The 11788-nt window shown below is 43.2% G+C and overlaps 1 long non-coding RNA gene across 3 annotated transcripts; it reads left to right on the top strand.

Moving 5' to 3' along the window:
- The first annotated feature begins 4584 nt into the window (after positions 1–4584).
- LOC130510698 (uncharacterized) lies at positions 4585–6183 on the top strand. Of its 3 annotated transcripts, none has more exons than XR_008944425.1 (3): positions 4585–4941; positions 5201–5738; positions 5819–6183. It is a non-coding gene; the product is annotated as an uncharacterized LOC130510698 (long non-coding RNA). The 3 variants fall into 3 exon arrangements; XR_008944448.1 differs by having other exon boundaries at positions 4813–4941; positions 5002–5738; XR_008944430.1 differs by having other exon boundaries at positions 4819–5077.
- Positions 6184–11788: the final 5605 nt, after the last annotated feature.

Raw genomic sequence — 11788 nt, 5'->3', positions numbered from 1 at the left:
TTCATTAAAATATCTATGATTATGTTATTTAAAAATATTTTGTAATTATTTGTTCAAAATATGCTTGTGGTAAAATTAGTTTTCATAAAATTATCATTTAATGATTTAAAAATTAATACCGGTTTTTTTTAATTTTTTTCTTGTGAAACTATTTTATATAAGTAAAATGTTTTTATAGAAACTTTTAGTTTTTTTAATTATAAAATATTATTAGTCAACAAATATTATAATAAGGAATAAACCATTTCAATAATACTAATTATAAAATATTATTATTCAACTAAAGGTATCTTGGTTTATCTAATCAATTTTTTTCTGTAATTATCTGAGAAAATACATAGATATAAGGAAAATATTTTATTAATTTGAAAATATATTTATATTGATTAAGATTATGTTTTAAAGGAAATATTTATTTTTCTTAACATCAAAATATTTTTTGTTAACTTTCCTTTTTTATGAAATCATGTTATATATAAATATATTGTTTTATTTTAAATTCGTTTTTTTTAAATTTATAAATGTATTTACTTATATGTTAACTAAAAGGGAAACTTCTAATTAACAGAATAATTTTAAAAAGGAAGTCAATTTTAATATAATAACTACGAGGTATTTTTCCCGCACTTGCGGGCTTAATAGTTTAAAAAATATATAAATTTACTTCTAAAAAAATAGTTAAAACATATTGTTTTATATCTTAAATATTTTTAACCTTTTTAATAAAACACTTATTTTAAGATAACAACACAATATATAAAAGTATTTTATAAATTCGTTTTAACTATATAATAAATTCACAAATAATATATATATATATACATTGTTTTATATCTTATTTTTTAAATTTTATAACAGAAATAATTATTTTATGATAACAACACAATAAAATTATCTTTTTTTAAAAAAAAATCTGATTAATATAAATTCATTTTTAATTATATATATAAAATTCATTAAGGATGATATCATTGACTTTAACCACTACAACTTTTAAAATGAGAGCTCGAATGAGAAAAATCATTTCGCAAATAATAGTACATATATGTAATATTTTCAATTCATTAAGGGTGTCATCGTAATCAACCACCGTGAGAGTTAATGTGAATGCGACACGTAAGAAACTGACTTCTCAAATAATATTATAGAGATATGTTTATAGAAATTGGCATATCTTAAGGATATATACGAAATTTGCCTTATTCCCAAAACGACGCGGCCAAACGAGATGTCGCAGTTCGGGCCAATCAGTCTATGTATTGTGAGCTATAAAATAATCTCTAAAGTTTTATGCCAGAGATTAAAAAAGGTTTTACCTGATAGGATTTCGGAAACCCAGTCAGCCTTTGTTGCTGGGAGACAAATTTCAGACAATGTTATGATAGCTCAGGAATTATTTCATGCTTTGAGGACTAAGCCGAGCGGTCGAAATATGAGGATGGCCATTAAGACAGATATGAGCAAGGCGTATGACAGGATGGAGTGGTCTTTTATTGAAGCAGTTATGAGGAAAATGGGGTTTTGCGAAACATGGATTACATGGATCATGAGGTGTATATCATCGGTTAAATATAAAGTTCTCATGAATGGACAACCCCGGGGGAACATTGTTCCAGAGAGAGGTTTACGTCAAGGAGATCCTTTGTCTCATTTCATCTTTATTCTATGCACGGAAGCGCTCGTTAGCCTTCTTAATCATGCAGAGAACCAAGGGAAGATAACAGGGATGCGTGTCACACGAGCGTGTCCTTCGGTATCGCACCTTCTCTTTGCTGATGAAAGCCTTTTCTTCTGTAAGGCGGAGCCCCGTGAATGTGAAGAAGTGATGGAAGTGGTCAGGAAATATGGGAAAGCTTCAGGACAATGTATAAATTTTCAGAAATCTTCATTACTCTTTGGTAAGAGGATTAATGCCGCCACACGTCAACAGATTAAGGATACGATTGCGATTCAGAATGAAGGGGGAATGGGGAATTATCTTGGAATCCCAGAGGATATCAGTGGATCTAAGTTCAAGCTTTTGCCTTCTTGAAAGATAAATTATTGCATCGGGTGAATGGATGGACAGGTAGATGGCTTTCGAAAGGGGGAAAAGAGGTGCTGATAAAATCGATTCTGCTTGCTTTACCAACATATGTTATGTCTACCTTCCTACTCCCGTTAGAGATCTGTGAAAACCTAGCAAGTGCAATTGCACAATTTTGGTGGAGCTCAAATCCACCTAAGAGAGGGATACATTGGGCTAAATGGGAGAAGGTTTGCTTGCCAAGGGAGGAAGGAGGAATTGGTTTTAGAATGATTCATGAATTTAATCTGGCATTATTGGCAAAACAACTCTGGAGATTAACGCAATACCTTGACTCTTTGGTCGCTAGGGTATTAAGAGGAAGGTATTATAAATTGAGTTCGCCCTTACGAACAATCAAGGTAAGCAGCCCATCATATGTGTGGACTAGCATTTCAGCGGCAAGAGAGCTTCTCCTTCTGGGAATCCGACAAAAAGTTCATTCGGGATACGATATCAAGGTTTGGGAGGATCCGTGGATTCCTACCATCCCTGCTAGATCGTCTCGGCCCATTGCTCCAGTTGTTCACCCGAACATGAGAGTCAGTGATCTTATTAATCGGTACCTGGGGGAGTGGGATATGGATAGACTTCAGAGCTACGTTGATGCGGAAGACATACCGCTTATTAGGAATATGGCTATAAGCTCAACTCATCGACGGGATACATGTAGCTGGAGTTTTACCAAAAATGGACAGTATACGGTTAAATCAGGATATTGGGTGGCTAGGAATATGCTAAAGGAAGTGGAGGAAAAAGAAGTTTTAGAGCCTAGCATAACAAAACTCCAAGCCTTTGCTTGGAAAGTACAAGCTCCCCAAAAGATTCGCCATCTTCTGTGGCAATTGATAACTGGACATGTAACAGTAACAAGGAATCTCGTACGGAGGAACATGCAATGTGATAATTATTGTCCGAGATGTGGGGAAGCTGAGGAATCGGTTACACATGCAATTTTCGAATGCCCGCCAGCGTTACAAGCTTGGTCTCTATCAGCTACTCCAACAAACCCGAATATTTTTCCGGTTAAGAGTATTTATGCCAATATGGATTTTTTATTCTGGAGGAAGAGTGCTATTGTAGAACCTGAATTAGATAGGGACCCTTATCCCTGGATAATCTGGTACATTTGGAAAGCGAGGAATGATAAACTGTTTAGAGGAATAGATAGAGATCCATTGGAACTGGTAAGATATGCGGAAAGTGAGTGTCAGACCTGGTTTAATGCAAACGAAAAGGTGCAAGGAAACCTGCAAGAAAATGGAAGGAATGAACATAACGAAGAAGCTCAAGTCGTAGGCTTGACTAATATTTGCATGGTGGATGGATCCTGGACGGCTACAACTCAGTATAGTGGGTGTGGTTGGGTATGGATGGATGGCTTGGGAAAAGTTCAGCTTATGGGAACGAGGAATCTTATACGGAGAGAATCAGCTTTGCACTCGGAACTGGAAGCACTGAAGTGGGCGATGGAGATTATGCTTCAACATTCGACATGCCAGACTTTTAGAACGGATTGCAAGGATGTGATAGAGATGATCAAGAACCCTCAAGCGTGGCCGAGCTTTGCAACGGAGCTGGAGCGAATAGGAACTCTCGTAGTATGCTTCCCGGAATTCAAGATTACATATATCCCACGAGCAAGAAATCACATTGCGGATTTTTTAGCTAGGACTGCAAGATCTTTTCATAGAGCTCTTTATTTTATGGGTTGTTCTATTCCGGTCTGGTTACCCAGACCACCTTATGTTTTTTGAGTAATAGAATAGCCTTTCGATGTCAAAAAAAAAAAAAAATATATATACGAAATTTCTAAAATATGATAATTTCATACATTTGTGTGATAAAGGTAAATTATATACTCAATAGTTATGATCATAATATAACCCAATATAACTTGAAATAGAAAATACTTTTAGTCTAAATAAGAATTAGGAACTTATTTTTGGTAATAAGTCGCTGTATATGGTTGTAGAGAAACAATATATCTTAAAACAAAATAAAAAGATACCATAAAACAAATAAATATAGTTTTAATAAATGAAGTAAAGAAACTAAAATGAAGACTTAAATTGTTTCTTAAGAAATTTGTTTTCATCACTGTTGTCGATTAAACTATAAATACAATCATAGAAAACACATGGTCTAACTAAACAAAATGAAAACAAACATGTACAAAAAATGCTTTCTGTGGCAAGGAATATCAATAAAAGAATCTATAATCTCTACATTAGAGACGTACAACATATATCCATATTGTATTTGGCTTTACTTAGTGAACAACCGTATTATTCACAAGACTAAAACCGTCAAGTGCATGAATGCAACTGCAATAGTATCAAACAATTATTAAAAGGGCAATATGAGCAAAGGAGAGGCTATCCACGTTGGATTGGAAAATCAACTAATCAGAATGCTCACTTTATACACGTCACCCTGTGCAAAGCCCATCAAACGTTTTTTCTTGAAAAGCTTTGAGAGTCGATCTATCCCCGATTCTGACACTTCATCTTCATCGTTTCATATCTCTGTAATAATCACAACCCACTCTCACCATTCAATTCCCTTATTAACTCCTTTCATTACAGATGTTGTCGTTCCATCTCCTATTTTTTCCTCTCTTATATAATCATCTTTCTCGAATCGTTTGTTGGTCAATATCCAAAACCCTCTAGAGGAGAACAAAATGCGATGGCCATGAAATCTGTTCTGAACTCCTGCAAGTCCAAGTTGCCGTGACATCTCTCTGACATCTCTCTGGGCGAACGGATTGTGAATTAGGATTCTTTATGATTCACTTTTGGGAGGCTAGAAACACTGCAAAAGGGGGATTGTTATTGGTTTTGAGATGCTACACATCTACGAACAGATAATAGGTATGTCGTAGCAATGTTTTGTTTCCGCAAACTTCTGTTAGATTCATGTTCTCAATGTAGATTCACTGGTTATGGGGATTCATTCAAATTTAAAATTTTGGGGCAAATCCATCTCTCTCAACTTGAATGGAACGAGGTTAGATAAGTCTCCAACCACCAGTATATAAGAAATCAGTTTTACAACTTCCTTTTTTTCTTCTACAGTTTTATTCTTTTTCTTTAACACAAATACACTGTTATGCTTTTCCGGTGATTTCAGTCCGGCCGCAGCTGGAGAGCATTCAGAAGATGATGGAACCAGTTCCACTGATCGGATTCCTAACAGGTTTGCTTCAATATTTTCTTTACATCCACAAGATATCATTGATCACTGACAACAATGCATTTGCTGGCTTTCTTACTCTTTTATCGCATGGGAAGGTTAATTCATTTGTTTGTTTTGGTTCCCTGACCTTGCGTTGGAGGGACCCTTTGCGTATGGGTTCTTATGTACTTTTTGAAGAAGCCTTTAACATTTGTTTCAGAGATTGAATCTCATCAATTTGAAACAGAATTTTAAGTAGCCAGTGAAAAAGATAAGAAATTGGGACGTCAAAAATACATAGACATGAATCAGGATCGACATTGAAAGGGAGAAGAGCAGGGACAGAAACAGAGACATGATGAAAAGGATAGTTAATGCAACCGCCACAATTGTAGAAATTTTCATAGAGACCGTAGCAGAGAACATAGTGAGAAAGGGAACGTGAGAGAGACGATATGGATGATGATCATTACAAAAGTCGAGACCGTGACAGGTACAGATAATGTGTTACAATTGTTTTCTGGTGTAAGATTGTTTCATTTTTAAGTTGATGGTATCATCATTTATCCACAGGGAGAGGTCTCACGAGCAAGAAAGAGAGGAGAGTCACAGGCGCTCTCACTCGAGCAGCCGCTCTTAACGTAAGTCAAGGTCACGACATATGCATAAGTATGAACATAGATCACGTTCACTATTACAGGTAGAATAGTGGAGGTCAACAAGATGGTAGGAGATTGCAGGAGTCATGTCTGCGATATTACCACAATGCATAAAATATTATCTGTTGGAGCATTTTTATTACTGTTTGAGGAACTCAAGGTCATGAATTTGAGAGAAACTGGTAATGTTTTAAACCAAAAAGAAAAAAAAGCATAAAGGTGATCGGAAACAAAACAAATGTGTGTGCGTATGTTTTAAAAATCTGCGACAGAAACGAGTATAGTGTTTGAGGTGAGTTTGGTCAACAGAAAGTAAAAGAACTCAAGAGTGGGATGAACAGAGACATTTTATTAGAGTCGGAATAACGAGGGTACAAGAGTAAGGAAGCCGGCTAGTCGATGCTCGGAAAGATCCTAGCCGGAAATACAAGAGAAAGCGGCGAGATACAGAGAGAGTAATGGAAACCCTAATCTTGCCGCAAGTCTGTGTGTCTAAGTCGTGATCTCCTCTTCCTTCCTGTCCTCAACTCCTTATATAGTCTTTTAGGCCGGTTAGCTCTGACCTAATCTGTCCTCTTTGTTATGGGCCTTTTGACTTACAGGCCCAGTCGGAACGATTGTTCGGCCCGAGCCGCTTGGTCGTTCTCTTCGGCCGCTCGTCTCCTAGCTAAAGCAGTCATGAGCCGAGTGAAGACTCGTCAGGAGCCGGCTTCGAGCCGATCGTCCATTAATTGATAGTAATGGGCCTCTTGTTCGCTGGGCCTTGTGGGTGGTGACAATCCATCCCCAACAGTAAGTCCCCCTAGTTCATTGTCGAGTCGAGTCATCGATCGCAATGAGCTAGTTTGTTTTAGGGCCCGAAGAACGGGAGGCTTGTTGTTGACCTCCGTGATCCCCCGTAAATCGCTTGGTGGAAAAGACTTTTTGATCTGCTGTTGCGAGCAGCCGAACCGCTGCTGGTCGGCATAAACAGTGATCCTTTTGAACTGGTGACTTGACCGTATTCGGTTTGTGATGTGACGCCGAACCGTCGTCGGTTTTCGGTCGAGAAGCCGAACCGTCGCTAGGTTTTTGGATCGGGAAGCCGAAACGTCGCGCTTGAGACCGACGCGCGAGCCCGTCTAGAGGCCCACTTAGGCCCGTTTAGGGCTAATTATGGCGCCTCGTTGAGCGCGCGTCCAATCCCTATAAATAAGAGTTCTCCTTTGAGATTTCTTATTCTTCCGCAGCCCTCAGGTACTTTCTCTCTCTCTTTAAATCACTTCTCTCTCTTTCTTCTGCTCTCGTTTTATCGGTTACTCGGTATGTCGACAAGTAAGAAACATTCGCAGGAACAGAAAGGCAAGATGCACGCGACTTCGTCGGGATCAAGCGACGACTTGGAGATAGTCCGTAGTTATGACGGGAGCCAAGAGGCGGTTCATCGCGAAGCGATGATGGATACTGAGAACTTGAGTCGGGCGCAGCATGTCCTGGTCTCAGAATCGATGGCGCAATCTCGGAAAGATGACGACGGTCGCGACCACACTGACGGCCAGATGATCCCGATAAGCTTTTATCCGGGGAACATCTTTGAGAAGCAGCGTTCGCTTGATCGGGAGCGAGTGGGTCCCTCGGTCGAAGGACAGAACTGGCGGAATGTCGAGAAGACGAGATCGACCGTCGAGTCGGTAACAAAACTTCTGCGGGATCGCGACGCGGCGGGGGTTACGTTTATAATTCCGAGGAGCGACCAGCGGCCTTGGTCTCCTCAAAAAGGGATACCAATGCGTATACGAATCGTGTTTCGAGGGCGACACAAAACTGTGGTTTCCGATTCCCCGACTTGTCACCGCGTATGCGATGCGCCGAGGAGCCGCCCTTAGTCAGTTTCTGAACGGTGCATGGCGGTTAGCCGTCGCACTGATGGTTATCGGAGCGGAAGCCGGCGTTCCTCTCATTGTCCGAGCTTTCGAGGAGCTGGTGTTGGTGAAGATGAAGAACGGGCTGATTTCGTTGAAGATCCGTCCCAACTATAATGTGGTGACCGGTTACCCGACTAAGACGAATAATTGGCAGCGGTCCTACTTCTACGTCAAATCGGACAAAGCTGCGTTCGAAGAGCCGCTGAAGACCGGCTATCGCGTTTTATGGACCCGAGAGATGGGTATAGACCATCTGTCAGTTCCGTTTTCCGTTTCTCGCAATCTATCTCCTTTTCGTCTTTCTTTTGCAGTCAGTCATCTGAACACCGTAGAGTACGAGGAGGACTTCCTAGAGAGTGCGCGCCTGATCGCATCGCAGAGACAGGATCATTGGGATAAATTTTCCTATCAGAGGATTCGTCGATCGATTGAGTGGATTAGCCAACGTAAGTTCCTTCATCTGTGGCTTCCTTTGCTCGATGCATATTTTTCGCGTAGTCTGATTTCTCTTTTACTCGTCACAGAGATCTGGCGTTCGGATACGATCCCCATCATCACTAAGAAGACGAAGAGACTCAATTTGTTCACTCCGGCCGAGCAGAGAGAAATAAATCGAGCAAGAGCGATGAGGGCTTTGCCGAACTTGAGTCTGGTGGTTGGGAAGAAAACCGGTTTTACGAAGAAGCCGCAGCCTGATACCGCGGGTTTGCCTGAGGTCGGAGATCCGAGCATGACTGAGTCGGACGTTGAGGCTCAGCTGGTGAGGAAGACCAACAGAAAAAGGCAGCGGGAGGAAGAAAACGCGACCGAGGAAACGAACGTTGATGCTGGCTCCCCAGAAGGACACTCCGGATCGGAGAGGGGAAATAAGAAGGCGAGGGGTGATCCTTCCGCGATTCGATCCTCGTCCATCGAAGAAGGCGAGCTTAAGGATCTGGAACCAAGTGGTGGTTCCAAAGATGAGGTGGTCCCCGAATCGCAGCCTGCTGGCAGCCGTGACGAGGATCTGCTGGCGACTTCGTCAAAGGCCGAAAAGAAAGAGAAGAAGAAGAAGAGGAAGAAGAAAGTCGTCGAAGTGGTTCCTCGAGGCTCTTCCGAGGAGCTGGATGACGAGCAGGTGGATGCTACCCGTTCCGGGGAGTCGCTGGTCCCGGGGCACGAGGACGCGCAGGCTGAGTCCGCCCCTCAAGTCGCCGAAGGGACCGTTGCTGTCTCGAAAACGAGGAAGAAGAAGAAGAAGAAAAGTTGTCCTGACAAGGTCTCTTTCTCGTACGATCGCGAGGTCCCTTTAGCGCATGACGAACAGGAGTGCGGTCGTCTGGTTCGTCAGTTCAGGGAGGATCAAGGCGAGCTGCCGCCGGTCGAGGACTTGATCTTCAAGGAAGAATACAACTTCGCCTCCCGTACTTCCATCATGGTAAGTCAGATTTCTGACCCCGTCCCTTTTTCTTCCCAGTTGTTTGCTAATGCTGCCTATTTTCGTTCGTTACGCAGAGTCACGGGGACTGGAACGTCCTAGTCGGGAAATACGACGAGGAGTTGAAAGGGGCGTTTGAGATGGTTTGTAAAAAAGAAAGGGCTCAATCCGTGCAAAGAACGGGGCTTTGAATGACGCAGTCCGTGCAAAGAACGAGGCGGTTGCTCGGGAAGAGGCGTTGAAGAAGGAGCTTGACGAGCAGAGAGTGATCATGGCGACCGAACTGGCGTCCGCCCGAGAGCTGGTGAAGCACGCGGAGGAAGAGAAGGCCGAGATGAGGGAGAGGAACGCCGAGTTGCAAAACAAGAACGCGACCCTTGAAAAGGAGGCGGCCGCTGCGTCTTCGGAGCACTTCAGGGAGATGGATCGTCTTAGGGAATCTCGTAAGCTTGAGGTCACCCACGAACGAATCTGTGTGATGACGGCGATGACCGGAAAATGCTCCCGACGCTTCAGGAATATTCGGGATCGAGAGAGCCGTCGTGACGAGTTCGAAGACGCGCGGTGTATGCTCGGCCAAGCGCGCGGGATGCGAGACTGCCTTGAAGCGTTGAAGGAATCGGGGAAGGATATCCCGCAGGAGACCATCGATACGTACGCTGATCTGGAGAAGTACTATGACGGGGAGACGACTCGTCTGGAGGTACGCGTGATTCCGGAGTCGGATCTGACTTTGTTGCTCTTAGTGCTGGAATCTCGGTTCGTGATCGCGGAGATCCTTGATAAGGTTGACAAACATGGATCGAACCTTGATCTGATCGATTCCGAGGCCGCGAGAGCGCTCCGATCCCCGCGTGACGGATTCACTAGGGACCTCCTCGACACGGTGAAATCTCCTGCTCGTCCCGATGCCACTCTTCCTATCCAGGAGACTGCTCCGGTTCCCGATAGAAGTGCTGTTGAAGCGGCCCGAAGGTTCCTGATGCCGGCATCCCGGAGAAATTGGTCACGATCTCCGACACGTCGTCCCTCGGGACTTCCGACCCTGATGCGAGCGAAGGTCTCTCGGATCCGAACCGCGAGATCAGGCTCGTCTCTCCGCCAAGCAAGGGCCAAGGCGCCGGCGAGGTTCCTCCTGCGAAGCCGTTCGGTAACGTCCCTAGCTCGGACGCCCCTGAGAAGAAGGATCCCCCTGCTGAGGGATGATTTCATATGTTTGTTGTATCCGTTTTCGGCCTTTCGGCCTTGTTTGTTTAAAACTATCTCTTTTCTCGGTTAAGGCTTTTGTTGTATGGATTATTGCCCTGGTTTTTATTTTGGACTTGAACGTTGCTTTATATATTTCAGTAAGTCGTTTAAACTTAGAAGTATATAAATTGTTTTTCGTTCCTTTGTCTTTAACCAAGAATTGGATTCATGCGGGTGGTTGCTCGCGCTTGCCAGCGAGTTCCCCCCTTTTCAGATAGAACATGAGATTAAAGGCGGTTGCTCGTTTATATTTTTGCTTATTCAACAAAACTTTTACAAGCAGTCGTTTAAATAATACAAGAAAACTTTAATCGTTCCATTGAATTACCGAGGAAAAGGTTTCGAGACGCAGTGCAGTAACCGAGAGAACTATTGGTCGGCCAAACCGTCGTTCTTCGGTTAGACTTGGTCTAAAATTTCCACCAGGTAGCCGGTCAATGCGTGACGCATAGGTGACGCGAGGCTGTTATTCCCTTCGACTGATGTCTGATCAAGACTCAGCCGACTAACTTGGTCGAGTGCTCGTGCTCCGCTTGAAAAAGGGGCTGGCATCGTTTACTCGGAGAAACGTGACTGTTCGTCGTTTCTGTGTAAAAAAAAGTTTGGACTTTTTTTTGGTTGGGGCTGGACCCTGCGAAGGGATGCCTACATACCTCAGATGAGGATCGAGCCTTTCGTAGTTCGTTTGACCGAGTGAAAGTGGCCATGGTAGCGCATTCACTCGGACGGGTAGAAGTGACTGTTGGGTGCATCTACTCGGTTTTTTTTTTTTTTGGTGAACAGTGACCTGCTGGTCATTCACTCGGTTTGTTCGAAAGGAGAGATGAGAGAAGTGTTTCTATTGGTAGAAACGACGAAGGTGCAGCGAGTTCCAAGCTCGTGGGACTGCCTCTCTGCGGGAAGTCTCGAGTCGGTAGACGCCGGGTTTGACGACTCGAGTTATCTTGTAAGGTCCCTCCCAGTTGGTTCCTAGCTTTCCAGCGTTTAGTTCCTTAGTGTTTTCAAAAACTTTCCGGAGGACGAGGTCACCGAGTTCGAGAGGGCGCGCTTTGACCTTCTTGTTGTAGTAACTCTTAACCTTGTTTTGGTACTTCTGGATCCAGAGAAGTGCCTGATCGCGTTTCTCTTCGAGTTCGTCGAGGGCGTCAAGGAGCATGTCTTGGTCGAGCTCGACGAACTGAGGCATCTTGGCGCGGCGAAGACTCGTCACGTTGACTTCTGCGGGGGCCATCGCTTCCATCCCGTAAGCAAGGGAGAAAGGGGTGGATTTGGTCGCACCACGAGGAGTCGTTCGATGCGACCAGAGGACACCGTC

The sequence above is a fragment of the Raphanus sativus genome, chromosome 1 (assembly GCF_000801105.2).
Source record: "Raphanus sativus cultivar WK10039 chromosome 1, ASM80110v3, whole genome shotgun sequence".
Lineage (NCBI taxonomy): Eukaryota > Viridiplantae > Streptophyta > Magnoliopsida > Brassicales > Brassicaceae > Raphanus > Raphanus sativus.
This window is presented reverse-complemented; position numbering and strand designations above follow the sequence as displayed.